Genomic DNA, 24,930 nt, shown 5'->3' on the forward strand with positions numbered 1-24,930 from the left:
TTTGGGTAATATGGCCATTTTGATTATATTTATTCTTCCTATCCAAGAACAAGAAATATTTTTCCATTTCTTCTACTAATATTCTCTATTTGTTGAAACATATTTCTCCTGGATTCCTTTAGCTCTTTGAGCATATAGGATAGGGCAAAAGTGGCTTTGCAGTTGTGAGTACATAAAACAGAGTTTATTCTTGTATTATTTTTGTTATTTTTCATACAAACCACAATAAGCCTACTTTTGTCCACCCCTGTTTTGAGTCAGTTGACTTAAAATCCAATGTTTGTGCTTCCACAAGTGATTGCTTATGTAATTTCTTCTATGAATGGGCCATACTTTGTTTTTTGCACACTTCTTAGTTTTTCATTGAAAACAAAACATTTTGACTATTATAATATGGTAACTCTGGAAATCAGTTTTTCATTCCTCAAGGTTTGTTTTTGTTGCTTACTCTAAGCTTGTAGCAATGTTTAGTGACTTTCGTAAACTATTTTTTTTGTAAAGGTTCAATTCTTTGACTACTGTAGTCTCTGAATTCTCTTTCTTTTCCTTGTGTTCAGCTAGTGTGTGGAGATTTCCTTGAATGTCAGTGGCCCCCAAAATAACTAAAATGAGAATCATAGAAAAGATCCCCCCAGTCTTTGCATAGTAGCTGTGTTGGAGGACACCTTCAGTGCTTACATGGACATTTATAATCTGCTTTAGCCTTCACTTCCTGCTTTTATGGATCCTAGATATCCACCAGCAGGGAAAGCTTAGTGTTTTCTCAGGGATCTTCTAAGCATGCAACTTGGCTTGAACATAAAGGATACAAAACCAGGATAAACTGGGTTTTGAATGGTCTACTTTTCCTTAACAAATTCTCTAATTTGTCCTTCTCAAGAATTAGACACTTCTTTGTTTATCTCAACTGAAATCTTTTACCCCATAGAGCACGAAGAACTGATGCTTCCTATCTCTCTCCCTTCCGGTTTGTCCCTATCTGTCCCTCTCTCTGTCTGTCACACACACACAAAAACATGTGCCTTACAATGTTTTTAAGAAATGCCTGCCACTTGCCCCCTACACCTCAGATCTGAGTTAAATGAAATAAAGGAAAAAATCTTGCTTCAGTCCTTCAGGAAATATCAGATCAATTAGAACAATTTTGCATTCACTTGGTTGCTGTAAATGTTTGTTTCTTAGACTTCTAACAGTTGTTTCTGAATGCATTTTTTTTTTCACCTGAGAATAAATGGGTCCTTGAAGCTACCTACTCTATTTTTGCCAGTGTCTTTTTTTTTAATTGTATATGTAAATTTGGAAAGCGAATTTAAGGCTCTGGATGTTGCCTGACCAGGTGGTGCACAGTGGAGAGCGTCGGACTGGGATACAAAGGACCCAGGTGTGAGACCCCGAGGTCACCAGCTTGAGCACGGGCTCATCTGACTTGAGCAAAAAGCTCACCAGCTTGGACCCAAGGTCGCTGGCTCAAGCAAGGGGTTACTCGGTCTGCTGAAGCCCACGGTCAAGGCACATATGAGAAAACAATCAATGAACAACTAAGGTGTCGCAACGAAAAACTGATGATTGATGTTTCTCATCTCTCTCCGTTCCTGTCTGTCTGACCCTATCTATCCCTCTCTCTGACTCTCTCTGTCCCTTTTTTTAAAAAAGGCTCTTGATGTTTAAATTCTCCAAAGATTTATTTTTGCTTCTGTCAGGTAGTTTAACCAGCTGCATTAAAATTCCTAGGTAACTTTAAAACAGTCAAGGACTCGGATACTGAAAGCTGGCCTTCAGGGCTAAGGGCCAATCTATTTCTCATTACTCTCATGCCAAGGTGTAGCCCTTTGAAGTGGAACTGAAAGCCTGGGGTTTTACAAAGGCTCTTCTTCCTTGGTGATTCCTGTATAGAAGTTTATTTTAGGAATTTTAATATAACTTGCTTAACTCTGAAAATATACCTATTGCCAAGTAAAAAATAGGCAAAGCAAGTTAATGTACAAACTGAATTTATTAATCACGGATTTACTGAGAGCAGTTTATTTTATATTATCCGTAGCTTAACGCTGACATCTGATTTGGTAGAGAAAGGCCATTTTTATAAAGATAATACTTCTGCAAGGTAAATTTAATCCTTGAAGTAGCACATTTTCTAATTCTCCAGTAGGGTTTGGTTTTACTTAGCTATCAAAGTTAAAACTATAAATTTATACTTCACAATGGGCACAGAATTTTCTTTATGCACACAGCATGCCCCATTACCTGCAGGGGAACATTCTACCACCCCCAGGGGTGCCTGAAACCTCAGACAGTAGCGAACCTCATCAACCTCAGCTCTGCCAGATGTGGCCACAGCTGCAGCATCAGCAGACACAGGCTCTCAAGTCATCTTCACAATTTTCAGTCCAAACCTGTTCCTGAATTTGTAACCATCCCTTACTTACAGTAAACAGTTGGCCAGGTCCCTCATTTTAGAGAATCCCCTCAAGTGCTTATATAGGCTCGGTATTTCCTGGCACATTTGCTGTCTTCCACCCACAAACTGAATGCCTTTTCTGTCTTAACAAAGCACTTACACAAACTGTGGCCATAACTTTTGCAGTTTGAGGTGCGACAGCAAAACTAGCACAAATTTTCTTTTCCTTCTTCACAATTTCAGATAGAAAATTTGTTCTTATTGTAGTACTTAGCAACCTCAGCATATGATTTTCTTTCTTACTATGTTGAGAACTTTCATCTTTTCATTAAAGGAAGCACTCTACCACTTCTCTTCAGCATATGCAATTGCCAGGATCAGTACTCTCACATTTGGGGAGCATTAAGTAAAATAAAGGTTACCTGAACACGAGCACTGCTGCCTGCAACAATCTGATAACGGAGACCGCTCCTGCCTACAGACCAGGAGAGTACACAGCGTGGATGTCCTGGAAGGACTCTCACATCCCAAGTGGGACGGAGTAGGGTGGTGCAAGGTTTCACCATGCTACTCAGAAAGGTGTGCGATTGAAAGCGTATGAATTGTTTATTTCCTCGATTTTCCATTTAATATTTTTGGACTGTGGTTAACTGTGGATAACTGAAACTGCAAGAGCAAAACCGTGGATAAGGGGAAAATCTTTAGTTCCTTTTAAGTGCTCTGGTTCTTCATGCTGAAATAGCTTAACTTCCAGAAATTTGGTTGCCAGATCACAATTGTCGGAGCTCTTCTAAAGGTTAAGATTTTAATAGAAAAAGATCTATTCAAATATATACTTTATTATATCCATGAAACAATAATGTTTCATCGGGCTAACAAAAGAATTAAATGTATAATCGTAATTAACAGCTTCAAAAAGCCCTTAAATCACTGTGACTTTCTGTGCAAAAGACAAGCAATAAAATGGGGTCACAGAGCCATTAATCAGAGAGCTACGTAGTTCTCCCATAACAGCAACCCATATTCTAAAAAAGCTGGCATTTTAGCCTGACCAGGCGGTGGCACAGTGGATAGAGCGTCGGACTGGGATGCAGAGGACCCAGGTTCGAGACCCCGAGGTCGCCAGCTTGAGCGCGGGCTTATCTGGTTTGAGCAAAAGCCTACCAGCTTGAACCCAAAGTCGCTGGGTCCAGCAAGGGGTTACTCAGTCTGCTGAAGGCCTGCGGTCAAGGCACATATGAGAAAGCAATCAATGAACAACTAAGGTGTTGCAATGAGCAATGAAAAACTAATGATTGATGCTTCTCATCTCTCTCTGTCCCTGTCTATCCCTCTCTCTGACTCACTCTCTGTCTCTATAATAAATAAATAAATAAATAAATAAATAAATAAATAAATAAATAAAATTTAAAAAAAAAGGCTGGCATTTTATGAACTCTGTGGAGACTCATGTGTTAGGCCTCATAAAGGAATTGAATGCTTTTATGCCAGGGAGGAACAAATTAAAAATACTGAAAGGATCTTCTAGGGTAATGTATACTGTTGACAGTGATTTTAGAGATAACCATTAAAAAGTATTAAAGATATTGAGGGAAAATTCTGACTATCTCATAATAATGAGTACCAATCTGGAGATCTACAAATGGTTTGTTGAAAAATAAAACAGGAAAAATTAAGCTAAGAAGGCAGACTGGAAAAGTCTAGGAAAGGAGGCAAACAAATATAGACATAATTCAATCATAGCAAAAAAAAGAGATGGTCCTTTCCGAGACCAAACAGTAGTGATATTTACCTATATAAGCTGAAGCCTAGAACAACAGTGCAGCTTCCATATATTCTTTTTTTTTAATATTTTTAAATTTTATTTATTTTTTTTTTTTTTACAGAGACAGAGAGTGAGTCAGAGAGAGGGATAGACAGGGACAGACAGACAGGAACGGAGAGAGATGAGAAGCATCAATCATTAGTTTTTCATTGCACGTTGCAACACCTTAGCTGTTCATTGATTGCTTTCTCATATGTGCCTTGACCGTGGGCCTCCAGCAGACCGAGCAACCCCTTGCTGGAGCCAGCAACCTTGGGTTCAAGCTGGTGGGCTCTTGCTCAAACCAGATGAGCCAACACTCAAGCTGGCAACCTCAGGGTCTCGAACCTGGGTCCTGTTCATCCCAGTCCAACACTCTATCCACTGCGCCACCGCCTGGTCAGGCTCCATATATTCTTTATTTAGTAATAGGCAAAAAAATATTTTTCATTTGTTACAAAAGGACAGTGGGGTAAACAGTATTTCCATGGTATTTTTGTTTGTTTGTTTTTAATCTATACACAGGCTCAAGCTCTGAGGTTATGGATTTTTTTCTTTGTTCTTAAAAACAAAACTACCAACCTTCAAGTTAACTAAAGATATATCTAGGCTCATAGAGGTAATCTGCTCCTTGTAACAGACTGCTCTGTAGTTGCTGCTGCTTTAGACTTCTCCACTGGATTAATGCCTCTGTTTTCTTTGTCTCTTCCATGTGATTTTTAATGCTGTGGAAGGTAAAGGGAGAAATTAAGTCAATATAAAGTAATATTTGATATATATTAGCTCTGCTCTATTTTCAAAGTTCTCTGGATCATTGGAAAAAAATTAAATGTGAAAAACTTCCAAAAAGGCTCAGTACAAGTTTGAATCAACAATATGTCTGGCAAGTAGAAATGAATGCCTGCTTCATTTTACTACCAATGGAAGGAGTGGGGTGAATATAGTACTAATTGTATTCTCAATAAGGAGCAATTTGTCCCCACCCCACCCTAGGGGACATTTCATAATGCCTGAAGACATTTTTTATGTTAAAAGTAGGAGATGCTACTACCACTAGAAGTAGGTAGAAGTCAGGGATACTGCTAAACATTATATAATACATAGTACACAGGACAAGCCACCACAACAAAGGACTGTCTGGCTCAAAATGTCATTTAGTGCTGCTGTGAAGGAATCCTGTAGGAAAACGAAGATTTTCTATTATTCAAAAAGAAAAAAGCAATATTGTTTTTGGGGGGTTTTTTATGACAGAGACGGAGAAAAGGACAAATAGGGACAGACAGACAGGAAGGGAGAGAGATGAGAAGCATCAATTCTTCATTGCAACACCTTAGTTATTCATTTATTGCTTTCTCATATGTGCCTTGATCTGGGGGCTACAGCAGAACAAGTGACCCCTTGCTCAAGCCAGCGACCTTGGGCTCAAGCTGGTGAGCATTGCTCTAACCAGATGAGCCCACATTCAAGCTGGCAGCCACCTCGGGGTTTCAAACCTGGGTCCTCCACATCCCAGTCCGACGCTCTAGCCACTGCACCACTGCCTGTTCAGGCAAGCAATACTGTTTTAAGCAGAAAATCCAATATATGAGCTACCTTAAGAAAATTTTTGAAAAACTATTTTATCTTTTATTTAAACTTTTTTCATATTTCCTATTTAAGACTGTATTTCATTGAAATCCTCAATGAAATGCTTTAAGAGATAGTTGACAATCACTGTAAACTCCGTCATCAATGTTGAGACAAATCATAAACCTATTTTAGAGTTTTAAACCCAGAAAGCTTCCCATATCAGACTACTATCGGGGGAAATAAACAATTTCTAGACTTCGGCTGAAGGTCTAAAATGCAATCCCAAATTTTTCCTAGTATATTAGGGACTTCCTCGCCATAGTTGAACCACTAAGTTTGGCCTTCAAAATGCCTTAAACAGTAATAATGAACAGATTTCCAAAAAGTAATTAGCTTTTTAAACTTCCCCTATTTTATTAACTTTGTAAGATAGAAAAAAGGATTGTAAAATGGAAAGAAATACATAGCGAGTTCTCTACTAGTAAAGAACAAAGTAAAAGTAAGAATTTGGGCCTGACCAGGTGGTGGCACACTAGATAGAGTGTCAGACAGGAAAGTAAAAACCCAGGTTCAAAATCCTGAGGCCACTGGCTTGAGCATGGGCTCACCAGCGAGATCGTGAGGTTGCTGGCTTGAGTGAGGGGTCATAGACATGATTTCATGTTCGCTGGCTTGAGCAAGGGGTCACTCACTCTGCTGCAGCCCCCAGTCAAGGAACATATGAAAAGCAATGAACAACTAAGGTGCTGCAACAAAGAATTGATGCGTCTCATCTCTCTCCTTTTCTGTCTGTCTTGTCTTTCCCTATCAGTCCCTCTCTCTCTGTCTCTGTCACACAAAAAAAGTAAGAATTTGGGGATAAAATTGCCTTGAGGACAAAAAGGAATTTAATAGAATCTGAGCCAGAAGTTTTAACAGCCTAAATTAGGGATGGAATCCTGGAACTCTGGTGGAAAGAGCTACAAGTCTGTTAAGGACAGTTACAAGCATATATATTTCAGAAGCAGTACTTCCACTGTAAAACGGAGACATCAGTGTCCTATATAAGGAAATCTTTATTTCATTCTGTCCAGGCTCATGTCTTCAAAACCCAGGGAGAGGTGCCAGGCAGTTTATAGTGCCACACTCTCAGAAGTGTTTAAAAGGGGTAGGGCACAAGATTGAATTGAACAAGATCAGGGCAGTTGAGGAGCTCAGGAAACATGGGGAAATAGTTAACAAGAGTAAAGCCACAGGCAGAAAACATCACTAATTTAACTGAGAAGCCTTTGGTCTCTCAATCTTTTAAACTTCACAGCCTCCCGAGTCTGATTCAGAGCAAAGACAGGCCCTGGAACTTCCGTGTCAAAGGTGGAAAGAAGAGAAATGACTGCTTTTAGTATCCATTCTGAGTGTGTAGGAAGCAGAAAAGGGATAATTGAATATCACCAACTGAAGACGGAGATTAAATCAGAATTTACCTTTATTTATCCTACAGAAAATCCCCGATCAATTATCTAATTTGTGTAAATAAGCTAAATCAGAGAAGTTAACAAGTCATCCATAGGGATGACTGAATATATTCTGCTGTTTCACCTACCAAGAATAGCAAATGACCGACTGACACCAGATGTGAGAAGATATAGTCAGGTACCTGGAAAAATGGAACCCCACCACTAGATAAGCAATCCACATTAGCATCTACAGATGGCTCCTGACTTAGAGGGTTTTCAATGGTGTGCTCCAGAATAGCTTTTTCTTCATCTGAGTCCTAAAATACACAGCTGGATGAGTGATTAAATCCAAGCGCTTCAACATCTTTCCAAAAGTAAAGATAGTTTTCATCTTTTAAAATAGTACAATATCCGTTGTATAAAATAAAAGTTAAACCTCAACAAAATTAATAGACATTCTACAAAATAATGAAAATAATCCTAAGATGTTTTCATATACAGAAGTACCTAAAATAAAATGTTAAAAACGGTATTCTCAGAATAATAGGATTATAGTTTCTTTTTTGTTTTCTTCGTTACGTTCTGATTTTCCAACTGTTCTATAATTATTATACTTCAGAGCACATATTCTGGAGCTTGTCTGGTTTCTAATTCCAACTGCAACCTTGTGACTTAGGACAATATAATTCTTAGTTCCCTCACCTATAAAATTGGGATAGTACTAGTGTCCACCTCACCAAGTTACTGAGAATTAGCTGAGTAAATATATGTGTAATGTGTTACATAAGCACAACATAAATATTAGATATTAATATTATCTTATCCATTAGTCTAGTAATAAAAAATGTCCAAATTAAAATGAACAGGCTTAATGGTCAGACTACTATGAATGAGAGAGTAAAATTTAAGGACAAAGAATAAAATTCTTCACATGAAGTTGATGATATCAAGAACATTTATGGGGGAATTCTAACATCATGACTCTTTAAATTTTACCTGACGGGTGTTTTCTTTGTTGTTTTCTGAACCACTTACCATCATAAACAGATCAGGCTGTCTTTTTCAATTGACCAAGGAGCTGTTCACAGGATTCAGTTCTCACCAGTGTTGATGGGTATAAATAATCTTTCCTCTGTGGTGTCGTACCTTTAGTAAACATCATTTAAATGAGAAAAATTGAAATGTAGGATAGAAGATTTTTTTTTCTTAATGTTAGAACTTACACTAGTCCTGTCACTCACTTATCAGGCATATATTGTTTACAACTAATATTTCCTAACTTGACAACTGATCTTAAATAGACACAATTTGTTTTTAAGATTCAACCTATCCCAAAACATAAAATGTTACATCTCTGAGATTGTACAAAAGATGTGTTATAAACTCTAAAAGGAGTCAGGATGGCAGCATTATTGGAATAAGAGTTTTCCCAACATAATCACTTTGATAATCATTTTGCTATAAATTTGGTGGGAACTAAATATTAACCAGTTTAATTTCTTTATAATGAACTCATGCTCTCATAATTTATATAGGCATTTGCCTTTTTTGTTTAAATTTATATTCCTAATTTTATTGAAAACTGAACAAAAATATTATAGAACTCTTGGGGAAAAAATAAGTAGTATTTAGCACCAAATCCTTTTATAATTGCTTTTTTTAAAAGATTTTATTTATTGATGCAGTGGATAAAGCGTCAACCTGGAACACTGAGATCACCAATTCGAAACCCTGGGCTTGCCCAGTCAAGGACCATATGGGAGTTGATGCTTCCTCTCCTCTTCTCTCTCTCTCTCTCCCTCTCTAAAAATAAATTAAAATAAAAATCTTAAAATAAAAAAAGATTTTCTTTATTGATTTTACAGAGACAGTAAAGGTGGGAGGAGCAAGAAGTACCAACTCATAGTTGCTTCACTTTAATTGTTGCTTGCTTATTATGTGTATTTACTGGGCAAGTCCAGGATTTTGAACTGGCAACCTGAGCATTCCAAAGTCAACACTCTATCCACTACAGGCCAGCCAATTGCTTTTTTCAAAAGTTTTAAAGTATAATTTATATACTATAAAACTTACTGAATGATTTTTAGCACATTTCCAGGGTGTGCAGCCATTACCAGAATCCAATGAATAACTCAGTTACTCATCCTGTGCTAAATAGCTTGTTAAACCTTCTTCCATGATGGCTTCCCTGAATCAATATAGCCAATATTTGCAACCTCTGGCCTTCCATAATGGTGATTCCTAAATGCCAATCTAACAGTCCATGACAAAATGAGGACACATAAGAAAATGCACCATATGGTGAGCTTTGCAATACACTAGATTTATTTAATTATGGTCTTCTAATTTTTATTTGAACAAAAAGTAGAGGAATGCAATTAAATAAATTACAGTGCTAGACAGGTGGTTGGTTTTTTGTTTTTAAAACGTCCTCTTTTAACAAAGCCAGTTCCCTGAATATTTGTAAAATTTTGCTGAATTGTGATACCCAAATTTCTAGAAGGATATGTACCTATCTCATGATATCTAATGCTTCATTAAAGCTACTTTAGGGTTCCAATTTTTCCCTATTTGAATTTGATTATATGTGGTGGTAAATTCCTATCAGGCTACAGCAGGACCTAGTTTTTCTGAACATCTGGCACCGCATCATGCTGAATTCAACTTGAAAAATTTTAACAATTCTATTTCCCTCTCAAAGTACCTGTTAGGATGTCCAGTTCATATCCTGTTGTAGAAAGCAATTAAGCTTAGTCAAACCAATTTTTATGGTTTTATTAAGTTCTAGACTTTGTGCCGTTAATTTTTCTTCATCAATATTTATCTGACCAAGAAAACCGTTATGCTGGTTCTCATTAGCTGCTTTATGTCCGCTTAATTTTTCAGTAATCTCTGAACTTGAAGCCTTACAACCTTGGTTTACAACCTGTAAATCATGCAAATGAGCTTTTATTATTAAAATCAAAGTTGTCAGTGCTTTTAAACAATACAGTATATCATTTCCCCTTAACTTGAAATTTCCCATAAAGTTTTAAAAACACATGCAAAAGTAGAGAGAATAGAATTAAACCCCTTATATTCACTACCCAGCTTCAACTTTTATCAATACATGGGATATAGATCAAACAAGGCTGGCCGTTTGCTCCTTCTCTCCGGCAATATTATTTTGAAAAAAATCCTGTCTCATTTTGTCCATTTACTTCAGCATACACTTCTAAAAGCTTTATAAGACTATTCTTACATCAAAAAATTTTACCACTGATTTCTTTATATCAAATGTCTAATCAGTGTTCAAATCTCACCAGTTGTCTCAAGTTTTTCACAACTTGTTTGATTCAGAATTTATTAGTTTTGGTTGGTATGTCTTAGGTAAGTGACTGTATACCATATTTCCCATGTATATGATGCACCTTTTCTCGAAAAATGTGGGGTCTAAAAACTGGATGTGTCTTATACCATGATTGTAGATGTTTTTAGTTGCATTTCCCGCTTTTTCATGCTTGTTTTTGCGCTCATTGTTGAAGACTAATTCGTCATCAGACATAGACTAGTGGGTGGGAGTTTTGACAGTGATGAGAAGTTGTATGAATTTTATGATGAATAAAACTTGAGTTAAATAACTTTATGTAATAATTTTTTTCAAATTTTGGGTCCCAAAATTAAGGTGCATCTTTCACAGGGGGGAATATGGTAATTTACCATCCAAACTGAAATACTTTTCAGAGTGAAAAGGGCCATTCTTACTTTCCCTAATGCAAAAATGTAAACAAGGACTGTTCCAAGCAAACTAAGACGTAAGGCTCTCTAGTCTTAACAATCTTTTGATATAGGTTTATCAGTCTTTATGATTTTCTCCTTGAAAATAATTGTTATTGTTGAAAAAACCAGTCCTTGCTCTACTGAATATCTCAAATTCTGGTTTTGGTCAATTGTATCTCTAGGCAATATTTTCATATGTTTGTCTTCTATATTTTCTACAAACTAGTTAGATCCAAAGGTTCATATAAATTAGGTTTAATTTTTTGGCAAGAATACTTGCCAAAAGGTGGTACTGAAAGCACATAACACCTGGCTGTAGCTCTTATGTTAAGATGAATCAGTGTGTTCGGGTGTGGTTACCCAGACATTTTTCTTCTTCCATTACCCTGCTAAATCCAGATAGAATGCTTTCAAAAAAGACAGATACTCAATTGTTTCCCTTTATATACCAGTTTTCAGAATAATGCATTGCTTCCCTAGCATAATCCAAAGGAAACCTATGAAATTTTTATGAATTCATGAATTTTAATATATTTGATGTATTTTAATCTATTGTAGCTATTACTCTTTTTATGCTCATTTACACCATCTTTAAACAGAGGAGTTTCATTAGGTTAGCTCCCGTCATTATGACACAACCCCATTGATCCCTAACAGCTTCCTTAATGTTCAATTTGACAAGAGTCTAGGCTCATCTGGTACACTTCCTGCTTCAAATCTAAAATCAGCTATTTTTCCACTAACTCTGGTTTCTTTTGGTGAAAATAGCTTATATGTCTTAAAATACTTAAATTCTTTTACATAATTCCTAAGAATATTAGTGAAATTCTGTTATCGCACAGAAAGAAAAATTAAGCCCACAAAGAGTTCACATAAGTGTTAAGTTCAAGCAAACACACAAACCTAATCAGTATCCTTTGAGCAACCAGAACAGCATCCACAATACTTGAAGCAATCATAGATTTAAATGTACTGAAGAAAAGTATATATAATGGAAAGTATTATATATATATCAAAAGACAGAGTTTTCTTTTATTTTTTACAGAGACAGAGAGAGAGTCAGAAAGAGGGACAGATAAGGACAGACAGACATAAACGGAGAAAGATGAGAAGCATCAATCATCAGTCTTTCGTTGTGGCACTTTTGTTATTCATTGATTGCTTTCTCATATGTGCTTTGACCAGGGGGCTACAGCAGAGCGAGTGACCCCTCGCTCAAGCCAGTGACCTTGGGTCCAAGCTGGTGAGCTTTTTGCTCAAAGCAGATGAGCCCGCACTCAAGCTGGCGACCTCAGGGTCTCGAACCTGGGTCCTCCGCATCCCAGTACAATGCTCTATCCACTGCACCACCGCCTGGTCAGGCAAGACAGAGTTTTCTTAACTGAAGGAACTAACAAGTCAAAAACCAAGAATAGAAAAAAATCAGATAAACATTAAATAATTTTGAGATCTAGAAGACATATAAATGAAATAAGATCATGGATAAGCATACCAACTATTAGACACTTAAAAATTTAAGTCATTTATTATATATAAAAATGTCATTTGTTTTTAGCCAAGAATATTTAATTTTTTTATTACTGCTATTCTTTCTAAAATAGGTTCCAGTTACAAAGTTATTACCTTCAATAAGTTCTGAATTTCCTCTTCTCTTTTATTTAAGCAAGATACCCACTGTTTAGGAAAATAAAGTGCATTTGTTTTCAGAGTCTCACATTTCTGTTCAGTCTCTCAAGATGTTATTACAAGGTTACTATTGAGTTTATCGCAGAGTTTCATATACTCTTCAACCAATTTTGTACCTTCTTGGTTAAAATGTCTGAGTTCCGGTGATAAGCCATCAGAATCAGCACAAAATTTTGTGCTGTGGGAAGTTGTTTTGCTGATTATATCCTTAGATTTCCTATAGAAAAATAGTACAACATGGTTAAAATGGAAAACTAAGACTCAAAGAATACATAATTTGCCCAAGATTATACAGCTCAAAAATGGCATATTTAAACCCAAGCAGTCTGGCCCAGAGGTGAGGCACCCTACCTTCAAGCAGAGGACTGGCAACAGTGGGGTATGACTGGCAAAGTAACAAACAGGAAATAAAGAGGGACATTCTTTAACTTATCTCAGTGTTTCAGTGTGGGGTAACCGCTACCATTTCATAGGGACCAAAAAGAATCAAATTCCAGAGCGGGCAGGTATTCCCAACTAGGGACAGCAGAGTCTATCTCCCTTGGCCTCTAGCCCTCACTGGCAACGACATCCGGGTCTATGGGTGTGCTCTGCCTGTCTCTGGTGACAGTATAACTGTCCTTTGTCCCAGTCAGAGGCTGATGCCATGCCACATCTGGCTGCCTAGCCCCTCAGGGCCTGATGCTGAGTAACATCCTGCAGGTGTCACATGGTTGACCGGCAGGATTTCCCACAGACCACAGGTGTGATGGACAAGCCTGCTGGGTACTCTGTCCCACTCAGCTGTTGGATTGCTCATGACAAATAAACATGTTTCTGTGAGTTCTAAACTGCAGCTAGGGTCTACTCCAGGGTTTCCCAACCTTTTTTGTGCCATGCCCCACCTTAACCTTTCTAAAATTTTTATGTCCCCCCCTATGTAACATACATAATTTTTAACATTAAAAAATTGATTTGTTCACTTAATAAACATAAACGATAGGTACTAGGAAGAAATCACTATGAAATTGTTAACAAAACACAGTAAGTAAAATTTCAAAACATATAATGAAAAACAGAAATTTAAATTCCAAATAATTTTAATACAGATTTTTCTATATTAATTTATTATTTTAATTTAGTGTGATCCTTGCACTTGATGCTTGCTGCACAGAGATTTTATATTAGGTTCCAATTTGGTTAGCTTTAGTCTCAAGTCTCCATGTTATGTTATATCCAGCCGATTTCTTTTTTTTACCAGTAAATCATTTACAGCACTAAATCCACATTCAGCTAAAAATGAAGATGGAAATGGTAGCAATAGTTTTCTTGCACATTTGGTTGAATTTGGGTATTTGATTTCTGTTTCCTCACGAAGCTATGCCATCGCTTCTTTGATATTAAATAAAGCTTTAACTGACTCATCATTTTGCAATTCTGCGAGTTCTTCTTGATACTGCATATTTGATATATCAGACAAATCCACTAACATTGGCTGCATCATCCATGTTGGGAAATCAATTTGTTTTAAATCAGAAAATCTTTCTTTTAAATCAGCCGATAGAATATTCAAATGATTGACAATAACAAGTAAAGCGGTATCAGTTACTTCACATTTTTGGAGCCAATGAAACTGTTTCAAGTTTTTGTTGTTAATATGTTTCTGACATAACTCAATATTGGTAATGAAACCAAATATCTTTGCTTTTGCATTGACAAGAGTTTTATTTGTTCCTTGAAGTTGCTTATTTAATATATTTAGTTTTTCAAAGATATCAGCTAAATAACTCACAAATGCTTTACCATCTATTGTTAACAGATACTTCATTTCAGGTTTGTCGCTTAAAAATCACTAAGAGTATCAAACAGTTCCATAAATCTTTTCAAACAGTTTCCTTTAGATAGCCATCTTACTTCAGTATGAAGTAAAAGTCTCACATGGTCTTCATTTTGTTCTTCACAAAATAGCTTGAAAAGACGCTCACATTTGGCACTAGCTTTAATAGCATTAACACACTTTATTACTGTATGTAATACTTCATTCAGAACAGGCGAGATGTTTTTAGCTACCAAGTTTTCCCTATGAATAACACAATGCACAAGAATCATTTCTGGATTCGCATCTTTCATCAATTTTAAGCAGCCATTTTTCTTGCCCATCATATTGGGAGCACCATCTGCAGCACAAGATGTTATATTTTTCATTGGTATATCATTGACATCTAAGTAGTTTTTTAGCTTATTATATATATCTTTGGAGGTAGTGGTGCTTTCTAATCTTTTACAGAACAACATTTCTTCAGCAAAATGTCCTTTATCAATATATCTTATGTAAGTTATCAATAGTGCCTCACTGTCTCTCAAAGTTGATTCATCCATTTTTGCAAGGAGAATTTTCTTGTTTTCAGCTTTTCAATAAGTTGTTTTTCAATATCCTCACTCATTTCGTCTATTCTTCTCTAACAGAATTGTTACTGAGTGGCACAGCTTTTACATCTTTGTCATCTTTTTCAAGAACCATTTTAAGAAATGCTGATATTGATGGTTTTATTAAATTCTCTCCTATAGTGTGATTTTCTCCAATTTTAGCTTTGAATAAAGAAATTTGATAACTAGCCTCAAGAACACGATTATTAGTTGAAGTATGAGCAGTAAATAGAGACTTTAATGTCGTTCTTTTTTCAAAATTTTTCTTTAAAGTTTTAAAGTAACTCAAATCTGAATTAATATGAACACTATGTTTTGCCTTCAAATGCGCCTCAAGACAACCTCGTTTCATTGATTCATTGGTCAAGCATTGCTGGCATAAAAGACAAAAAGAAATCCACTCATCATGAACAGCGGGTATGAACCCAAATTTTAAATATTCCTCCGAATATTGACGAGTTTTTTTCTTGCTTGCACCACTCATTTTACTATGAGCTATAAGAAATAAAAATAAGATCAATTAAAAACTAATATTAAAATATGTGTTAAAATATATTCAATGTGACATAGAGTAAACGTATACTAAAAATTCATATTTATTTAAATGTATATAACACATTTACTACACTACCACTGCAAATCAAAAGGTATCTATATTTTTTCCACTTGACAAAATTTTCTGGAAAGTTATGCTTCTAAAATTAAAATTGTCGTGCATGCACTATTATAGCCCCAATAATATTTATAAAATATTATTGCTTTCTAGCCCTGATGCAAGAAGTACTTAATAAAGAGTTTAATATTGATAAAAATAAAATCAAATACTTACCAATTATATCTATGCAATATATATGTATATTTATTAAATCAACGAGCTTTTACAACAGTTTTGACTGACACTTATTTCAAATTAACACCAACTGATGATGTGAAACACTACAGAAGTTGCGATGGGCCAATTAGGTGAGAATAACTGCGTTGTTTAGCGAGTTTTTAAAACGTCCGGGGTTCCCCGCGGCAGACGGTACACTCCGCGGTGAACCCAGGACAAAGTTTACTTGACAACGCCAATCACCCAGTTGATATTTTGGTCTCGTCAAACAAAATTATACTTAATAATTATTTACCGCAATTATTTAAGAATCGCATTTTTTGTTAAATTTGGCACCGATATCTAGCATTGCATTTAAATGGCCCGGGGCGAAAGAGTTAAAGTCGTGTCGAGTCCATTTTCAAATTGCCCCCCTTAACTATCGAATTGCCCCCCTGTGGGGCATGGGCCCCACGTTGGGAAACACTGGTCTACTCAGCTCTGGGTCATAGAAACAGATGTCCAGGGCCTGGGGGGCTAGAGGCCAGACGTGGATCATGCCTGTGAAGTCACTTGAATAAACATCTCTCTGTAAGATCTGTTTCAGGTAATAACACTAAATGCTTCCATTTGTCAATCTGGCTCAAATTTCTCAGGCCAGAAAACAGAACGTTGTGGCCAAGGCAGGAGCCCAAAGTCCCTGTGGAGACTAGGACTGGTCCATGATAAAGTTTACACTGTCCTTTGGTAGAATGAGAAACCTACAGAAAATGAGGGAAATAGACCTGCCTTCTTTTGAAAGAGACCATCCTGTCATCTGAGTTTCAACCTGGGGAACACTGAGGTTGCCAGTTTGAAACCCTGGGCTTCCCGGGTCATGCTCCATACAGCAAGTAATCAATGAACAACTAAAGTGAAGCAACTATGAGTTGATACTTCTCATTTCCCCCACCTCTCTCTCTCTCCTTTCTCTGTAAAATCAATGAATAAAATCTTAAAAAATAATTTTTTCCTACTCCCTTTGTATTAAAATGTCCTTTTTGAAAATATGAAGTTATGCTGATAGTTAAAAGGAAAAAGAACAAAAACCAGGCAGTCTGGCTCCAGAGCCCGTGTTCTTAGTCTTCCACGCTGAGAAGGGATGCTTTGGCCAGTGTCTTTTCACAGCAAACTGACATTATTTCTGCCTTAGATGGCCTTTGAAAATGTCTTTTCTCAGTCTTTCTTGGCCTTCATCCAGATACAATGCTTTACTTGTAATAGGATATTAACTATATAAACATTAAAATGAAATTCGTCTACATGTTTTTCCCACTACTAGATTATGTTATTTAAGAGCATCTACAACCTCTCTATCCCTAAACTGTCCATAGTCGATCATTCTGTTTTTAAGCAGTTTTGCTTTGCCTATAACATATATCATAAAAATTATAAAGCTTATAAAACAAGTCAACTATAAAGTTTTGTCATAATTTTTTAAAATAATATTCATGTGACAAACAATACATATGGCACACATAGATAACAGAAACATAACCCTGACATAAAACTAATGTCATTTAGAATATATATTTAAAACTCATCGGTGCTTCCTCCTCTCAGTTAGGTACCATATAATAGCATTCAAAGTCATTAGATAGCAACAGAGAATTAAACTTTGGGGTATGGAAGTTACCCTCTATTAACACTAGACAGAACACCATGAGAGTAAACTAAGTAAGTAAACAGTTGAGTTAAAAACCAAAGTTCAAAAAAAAAAAAAATCAAAGTTCAACCAAGCCTGACCAGGCGGTGGCACAGTGGATAGAGCATTGAACTGGAATTTGGAGGACCCAGGTTTGAGACCCCAAGGTCGCCAGCTTGAGCGCGGGCTCATCTGGTTTGAACTAAGCTCTCCAGCTTGGACCCAAGGTCGCTGGCTCAAGCAAGGGGTTACTCGGTCTGCTGAAGTCCATGGTCAAGGCACATATGAGAAAGCAATCAATGAACAACTAAGGTGTTGCAACGAAAAACTGATGATTGATGCTTCTCATCTCTCTCCGTTCCTGTCTGTCCCTATCTATCCTTATCTCTGACTCTCTCTGTCTCTGTAAAAAATAAATAAATAAATAAACAAACAAACAAAGTTCAACCATACTTTAAGTGAAAATTATTGAAAAGTGGTAAACTTGGAGACTATCAATACAAATCTATCCCCAAGAAATAACCTAGTAGGAAGATGAAACTTATGTGTAAGTGACTACAAATTGTGACAATAAATGCCAAAGCAGTGACCCCTTGCTTACACACTTCAGTATACATAAATTTCCTAGATTCCTGGGCCCTACTCCTGGTTAATTTTTTTACATATAGACAATGCCAGGAAGACAGAAATAACTTGCCTAGACTTTAAAGAAAGTATACCATAGTTCCCTTCCCATTATTATTTTTTTATTGATTGATTGATTTTAAAGAGAAAGAAACATGGATTTGTTGTTTCACTTATTTATGCTTTCATTGGTTGATTCTTGTATGTGCCCTGCCAGGGGTGGCAACCTTGGCATATCAGGAGGATTCTTTAACCAACTAAGCAGTTCCCTTCCCATTTCAACCCTATTCCCTTCAAAGCTATGTAAGAAGACTGACCCAGTGGTGGCCAATGGATAGAGCATTGACCTGGGACACTGAGGATCCAGGTTCAAAACCCAGAGGTTTTTGGCTTATGCATGGGGCTTGAATGTGGGGCCGCCGGCTTAAGTGTAGGATCATAGACATGACCCCATGGTACATATTTCCCCATGGTCGCTGGCTTAAGCCCAAAGGTTGCTGATTTGAGCAAGGGGTCACTGGCTTGGAGGGAGCCCCCCAGTAAAGGCACATATAAGAAGCAACCAATAAACAGCTAAAGCGACACAGCTACCAGTTGATGTTTCTCATCTCTCTCCTGTCTCTTTCACTAAAAAAAAAAAAAAGGGTAGGGGGATGAGAATGCAGACTGGTGCAGCCTCTGTGGAAAACAGTATGGAGATTCCTCAAAAAATTGAAAATCAAACTGCCTTTTGACCCAGCTATCCTACTTTTAGGAATATACCCCAAGAACACTATAGCACTGTTTCAAAAGGAGAAATGCACCCCCATGTTTATGGCAGCATTGTTCACAATAGCGAAGATCTGGAAACAGCCCAAGTGTCTGTCAGAGGACGAGTGGATTAAAAAGCTTTGGTACATATATACTATGGAATACTACTCAGCCATAAGAAATGATGACATCGGATCATTTACAACAACATGGATGGACCTTGATAACATTATACGGAGTGAAATAAGTAAATCAGAAAAACTAAGAACTATATGAACCCATACATAGATGGGATATAAAAATAAGACTCAGAGACATGGACAAGAATGTGATGGTAACAGGGGGTGGGATGGAGGAGTGGGGAGGGGGCGAGAAAGGAGAGGGAGGGAGCAGGGGGAGGGGAGGGGCACAAAGAAAACCAGATAGAAGGTGACGGAAGACAATTTGACTTTGGGTGAGAGGTATGCAGCATAATCAAATGTCAAAATAATCTGGAGATGTTTTCTTGGATAATATGTAGCCTGATTTATCAATGTCACTGCATTTAAATTAATAAAAATAAGATTAAAAAAATAAAAAAGGATGGCAGAAGCCAGAAATACTTAAGTCTAGACACTTGAAAAACAAGTAAGAAAACACTTTCCAGATTCAGATTTTATAAAGAATTCACAATGGAACATTATATAATGAACAGTACCAACAAAAGGACTGAAAAAAATAAATGATAGGAGCTAGCTAGGTAGCAAGAGAGGTGATAGCCAGAATTCTAGAGAAACTGTATTCAATAGAAATATGTAAATCACATATGCAATTTGAAAGCTTCTAGAAAGCATCAAATGAACAAACACCTCACAAACAACAGTATAGTGGCTACCAGAAGGAAAGGGGGTGGAGAGAGGTTGAAGAGGTAAAGGGGTCAAATATATGGTGACGAAAGAAGACTTAACTTTGGGTAGTGAGCACACAATCTTAATTCATAGGAAGAGGTAGAGAGTCTTGTACACTAAAAACTAAAACTATTGCTCAACAAAATGAGTAAGTACATGAAACACCATCCCATAGGCAAGTATTGGAAGATTAATTGTTGGTAAAGGTGGTAACATGCCCTGAAGCCATATAAAGTCTCAGCGCAACCCCATCCAAATTCCAAAGGAAAAGCCCACTCTCCAAATTCTTATGGAAATACCGGGAAAGGACTCAGCTTCCCAATCTGAAAACTTATTACAAAGCTACTGTAATCAAAACAAACTCCTAGCAAAAAGATAGAAATCAAAACCAATGGAACAGAATTGAAATCTAGATATAAACCAAACACCTTTGAGCAATTTATTTTCTTTTTTCTTTTTTTTTTTTGTATTTTTCTGAAGCTGGAAACGGGGAGGGAAAGTCAGACAGACTCCCGCATGCGCCCGACCAGGATCCACCTGGCACGCCCACCAGGGGCGATGCTCTGCCCACCAGGGGGCGATGCTCTGCCCCTCTGGGGGGTCGCTCTGCCGCAACCAGAGCCACTCTAGCGCCTGGGGCAGAGGCCAAGGAGCCATCCCCAGCGCCCAGGCCGTCTTTGCTCCAATGGAGCCTTGGCTGCGGGAGGGGAAGAGAGAGACAGAGAGGAAGGAGGGGGGGATGGAGAAGCAAATGGGCGCTTCTCCTATGTGCCCTGGCCGGGAATCGAACCCGGGTCCCCCGCATGCCAGGCCGACGCTCTACCGCTGAGCCAACCGGCCAGGGCGAGCAATTTATTTTCAACAAGGGTACCAAGACCATCTCATCCATAAGATGAGTCTCTCAACAAATGGTGCTAGACAACTGGATAATAACTCAGAAATGGATGAAGTTGGACCCTTGCTTCACTCCAAATGCAAAGTATAACTCATCTGAAAAACTTAAATATGAGAGCTAAACCTATAAAATTCTTGGAAGAAAATATGAGGTCAATCTTCACAAATTTAGGCTTGGCAATAATTTTTAGATCTGACACAAAAGAAACAATATCCAGGTCAGAGTTACATGGAGATAAATGATGACTTTGGGTGATGAACACACAATACGGTATACAGATAATGTGTTAGAGAATTGTACATTTGCAACTTTAGAATGGTACACTTGAAACCTATATAATTTTATTAACCAGTGTCATCCCAATAAATTCAATAAAAATCTAAATATAAAATAAAAATAATAAATTATAAAAATTTTAAACTACTAAAATAAAAATAAGCCTGGCTGACAGCCCTTCTCCAGCCACCTATGACCTAACCTTGCCCAGAATGCTGGGGTTTGCCACTGAAGGCTGAAGGTGCCCAGGGCCGTCGGCCCCATCTACGACACTGTGGACGAGCCTAGGGTATTTCTTCCAAGAAGCAGGTAAACTGATCTCATTTGCACAAGGGCCACTTAACTATGTTTTGCCTGAATAGTCAGGTTTTTTATTCTTTCTCAAAGATCTCTGTTGTGGGTGTTGATAGTCCTATTTTCTGCTGCTTTGCTTAGTATATAGTGTTTCCTTTATTCCTCCTACCTCAATGCCCCACTCATATTTCAGACTGGGACCTACTCCTAATTTAGAGCTCTCCTTCCCCCTTTTGCCAACTTGTATTATGAATTTACCTTCGCCACCCAGCTTAGTGTATCCCAAGGTTCTCTTGACCATGCCACAGTCGCAGAGCTCCAGGGAAAAGCAACCTGGTCTCAACTCTCCAGGCAGAGGAGAACAGAAGCCCCATATCCACGTATGCTGCAAATGGCTTATCCAGTCTACCTGAATCATTACCAGCTAGAAGCAGCTGTCATTGGGACTTGGACATGAGCTGCAAAGTATAAAATGGTGACAACAAATCCAGTGCCATGCAGACTTTTCCTGTGTGGACTTTTCCTGGACTCCTGCTCTCTGTGACAGCTCCTAACAGACTGAACTGTGGTTGGGTTGCATTTCTCAGGGATTTGACATGGTGATGGGGCCAACTTGGACTTGGTGAACATGTTAAGGACACTACTCTTTTATGGATTCTTGCTGTATTGGCCAAGAGTTTGCTTAAAGGCTTTTAATCACTGTAAAAAAAAATAGAAGACTGTATAAAGAAGATGGGGCACATATACACCATGGTATACTATTCAGCTAGAAGAAATGATGACATCAGATCACTTACAGCAGAATGGTGGAATCTTGATAACATTATGCGGAGTGAAATAAGCGAATCAGAAAAAAACAAGAACTGCAGGATTCCATACATCGGTGGGACATAACAGCGAGACTAAGAGACATGGACAGGAGTGTGGTGGTTACAGGGGTTGGGGGGAGGGAAGGAGGGAGAGGGGGTAGGGGAGGGGAAGGGGTACAAAAAAAAACTGGATAGAGGGTGACGGAGGATGATCTCTCTTTTGGTGATGGGTATGCAGCAGAACTGAATGACAAGATAACCTGGAAATGTTTTCTTTGAATATATGTACCCTGATTTATTGATGTCACCCCATTAAAATAAAAATTTATTTATAAAAAAAATAATAATAAGCCTTGCTGAAATATATATATAAGTATGTGAGACTGGCGGGCAAGGAGGTCATATAAAGTAACATTCAACTCTAATGCAGGAATCAGCAAACTTTTTCTTAGAAGTCCAGATAACAAATATTTTAAGCTTTAAGGCTATATACTCTTTTATGTACTTTTGCAGTGAAAAGGCAGCCAAGTATAACCAAAGGCAATATGTAAACAAATAGAAATAGCTGTGTCCAATAAAATTGATTGTAATCACAAGCATCCAGCCCACCAGCTAAACCCTGCTCTAATTAGTAAGTATATATTTTGTTACTGGCACTTGTTAGATATTGTGAAATTACTTAATATATATTGTAAGGCAGATCATATGAGTAAATTATTGTGAATGAGATCCAGATTTCTCACTGTCTGAAAGGAAGCACCAGTATGGAATATTTATATCCATGTGTAAACACACACACACACTCACGCTCTCTCTGTCAGATATATTTAGCCTAGAAGAAATGACACCCCAGTAGCAATAAGTATACCTAGTGCCCAGATCACAGCTAGGGCTAGAAAAGTATAAGATGAGCCTAAAACACCTTCCTATACCAGAAAGTAAGAAAATGCTCAAAAATGACAGGGCATATTAGAAGGACAGAGGAGCCAACTTGAAGATGCCTTCACTAGTCAAAACTGGGATAATTTGAGCATCATAATAAGTAACCCAGAGGACAAAAGAATCTGTGAGTACATGCTGACATAAATAAATAAGAATAAATGAAAGGGGAAGGAGAAAACTCTTCCTCTCCGCAGAATGCCAACAAAAGGAGAAGAAATTATGAAATTAAAAAAAAAAAAAAGATCATTTGGGCCCTGGCAGGCTAGCTCAAAGGATAGAGCATAGGCTCAGTGTGCAGAAGTTCCAGGTTCAATCTCCAGTCAGGGTACACAGGAGAAGCAATCATCTTCTTCTCTTCCCCTTCTTCTCCCCCTTCTCTCTTTCTTCCCGTCTTGCAACCAATCACTCAACTGGTTCGAGCATTGGCCCTGGGCACTGAGGATAGCTCAGTTGGTCCAAGCATCAGCCCCAGACTGGAGCTGCCAGGTGGGTCCCAGTCCAGGTGCATGTGGGAGTCTGTCTCAGTAGCTTCCCTTCTCTCACTTAAAACAAACAAACAAACAGGAAAAAAAACATTTGACAATCACTATGTTATAGTTGTTACGTGTGTCAATAGATGCTAAGAGGAAAGAGATACTTATGTAGTTTCAAAGAATCTCCCCATAAGTTATTAATTACACAGGAAAAGAGTAACTTTACAGTGGAGAAATCTAGAGGACAACACTGTAACCAAGTTATCCAAGTTAAATAAATTATCACCAATTATGAGACAAACAGGTATTGTACACCACTTGATGTCTGAGATGCAGTAAGAACATATAACCCTGACCAGGTGGTGGCGCAGTGGATAGAGCGTTGGAATAGGATGCAGAGGACCCAGGTTGAAACCTGAGGTCGATGGCTTGAGCGCTGGCTCATACAAGTTGAGAACGGGGCCTCTGGCTTGAATAAGGGGTCACTCACTCTGTTGAAACCCCTCACTCCAGTCAAGGCACATATGCGAAAGCAATCAATGAACAATTAAGGAGCCACAACAAAGAATTGATGCTTCTCATCTCTCTCCCTTTCTGTCTGTATGTCTGTCCCTATCTGTCCCTCTCTCTGACTCTATTTCTGTCAAAAAAATAAATAAAAAAGTAAAATAAAAAAATTAACAACTAAGGAGCCACAGTAAGAACATATCACTTTTTTTTTTTTTTTTTTAGAACATATCACTTTTGTTGTATTCTTTTTGTGTGTGTTTGTGTGGTAGAGACAGAAAGAGTCAGAGAGAGGGACAGATAGGAACAGGCAGACAGAAAGGGAGAGAAATGAGAAACATCAATTCTTTGTTGCAGCTCCTCAGTTGCTCATTGATTGATTTCTCATATGTGCCTTGACCGGGGGGCTACAGCAGACCGAGTGACCCCTTGCACAAGCCAGCAACCTTGGGTCCAAGCTGGTGAGCTTTATGCTCAAACCAGATGAGCCCATGCTCAAACTGGCAACCTCGGGGTCTCGAACCTGGGTCCTCCGTGTCCCAGTTCGACACTCTATCCACTGCACCACTGCCTGGTCAGGCTTATTGTATTCTTGATGAAACAACTAATCATGAAGGGGAACCCCAACTGAGGAATATCAATATTCTACACCCTTGAGAAAAGAAAAGTCATAAAAGACAATAACAATGGAACTGCTTCTGATTAAAGGAAACTAAAGAGACATGACATGTGCAATGCATAATCCTGGAGTAAATCCTGGACCAGGAGGAAAATCTTTTTCTTTTCCTATAAAAGAACATTAGTAAGACAATTGAATTAGCTGTGTATATTAGGAAATAGTAGTTATCAATATTAATTTTTCTGATCTAAAACAATTATACTATGGTTATGATAAGAGAGCAAACTTGTTTTTAGGAAACACA

The 24,930-nt window shown here is 37.7% G+C and overlaps 1 pseudogene; it reads right to left on the minus strand.

The window, feature by feature from the left end:
• Window positions 1–4,813: 4,813 nt before the first annotated feature.
• The window catches only part of LOC136313166 (kinesin-like protein KIF11), a 36,044-nt pseudogene continuing 15,927 nt past the window's right edge, over window positions 4,814–24,930 (minus strand).

The sequence above is a fragment of the Saccopteryx bilineata genome, chromosome 9 (genome assembly GCF_036850765.1).
Source record: "Saccopteryx bilineata isolate mSacBil1 chromosome 9, mSacBil1_pri_phased_curated, whole genome shotgun sequence".
NCBI classification, from domain to species: Eukaryota; Metazoa; Chordata; class Mammalia; order Chiroptera; family Emballonuridae; genus Saccopteryx; species Saccopteryx bilineata.